We start from the raw sequence: 1503 nt of genomic DNA, 5'->3' as shown, positions 1-1503 counted from the left end.
TCTTGTCTGCATTCTGTGAAATGGCACTGCATATTTATATGTTGCTTACAACTCATTGATTTAGGTGACTACTGTGTCTTCTTTCACTATCTGACCTGAAAAGCGTTCTTCTCTATGCACTCATATATCCTGCCTGAAATTTGAGATAGATGCCTCTTTAATTTCTTTTGTACATGCGACATTGTGCATTAGACCATAGATAAAAGAATGAATTTACCTCACATACTGTAGTCGTTCAATGAAAATCTATGATTTTAGATTTTTTTAAAAATCAGGACAATTTCATATAAAATTTTTCCAGAAAATAGGCTTATAAAAGATCTATCAGAATCATATATAAAATGCTCCCTGATACCTATTCTATACTGAAGGGTATATTTTAAAATTTTTCTTCATAGGCTACTGTCAGAAGTGTCCTATATTTGTTTACAATGTATAATAAAAAGATGTGAATAAATCACATGGACCCCCTAAAGTTTTATTTTCTAGTAAATTGCTGATACCTAGAATTCTTTAACTTCAAGTGCAAAAGAATAGGCTGGAGGCAATTATTTCCTTTCAGACAAGGTTCATAAATTGTTTCAAATGCCTCTGAAAGTCTGGCTTTATAACAGTTTAAAATCAACAGTGTTGATTTTGGATAACCAAGTAAGTATTATAATACAAAATAATTTTAAGTATAAGAAACAAAATATAATCAAAGTAAATTCAGATATTGTGACTTTTGATGTTGCCTTGCCTTGCATGATGCTGAGGAAAAAAGAGAAAAGAAATTGTTTTCTTTCTGTGCTTTCACTCAGTGGAGGAAAAAAAGAAGCATGTACTAGGCTACAGGAAGAAAAGCTAATAAAGAGACTGGAAGTAATATTCTACCAGCAGGAACTCAACAGCTCCAGGTTAAGTGCTTTGATATAGTGGCTCCTTTGCAGAGCAGAAACAAGATTTATTAAATTTTCTTCAAAGTGTTTATCTTAAAAATAAATATGAGTTTTTAATTATACTGCTGAATCAAATGTGAATGCCAAAGACCAAGCCTTGCAATTTTTCTTTCCTCTCAATAAATATTAATGTTAGTAATTCTGGAGAGTAAAAATGTAAATAGCTTTTTGACAGTATTTGCACCCTTGCTTGTGTTATGAAAAAAAATTTTCCAGGGAGAGATAGAGAAAAAGATGTTTGGCATGCCAGATTAACTTGCATGTTTGTTTTAAAAAAATGTTTCAAAGAAAATTCAGATCTGGACATGTATTTGTTGATTTTTGCAAAATAAAATTAAGTTTAATTTTATAAGTAAAAAATATCCATATCCAGATTTAACTTTTTTCTCATATTGCACTAAATATCTAGGGGCTATGTCATATTTCTTTCCAAACATCATTTCTTACTAATCCAATGTGGCAACTGATCTTAAAATGGTAGGATAAAACTAACATTTATCAAGGGACTCCCCCATGCTATACACATTTTACATGTTGAAGGAGGTATTGTCTCCCACTTACAGGA

The sequence above is a fragment of the Cynocephalus volans genome, chromosome 1 (genome assembly GCF_027409185.1).
Source record: "Cynocephalus volans isolate mCynVol1 chromosome 1, mCynVol1.pri, whole genome shotgun sequence".
NCBI classification, from domain to species: domain Eukaryota; kingdom Metazoa; phylum Chordata; class Mammalia; order Dermoptera; family Cynocephalidae; genus Cynocephalus; species Cynocephalus volans.
This window is presented reverse-complemented; position numbering follows the sequence as displayed.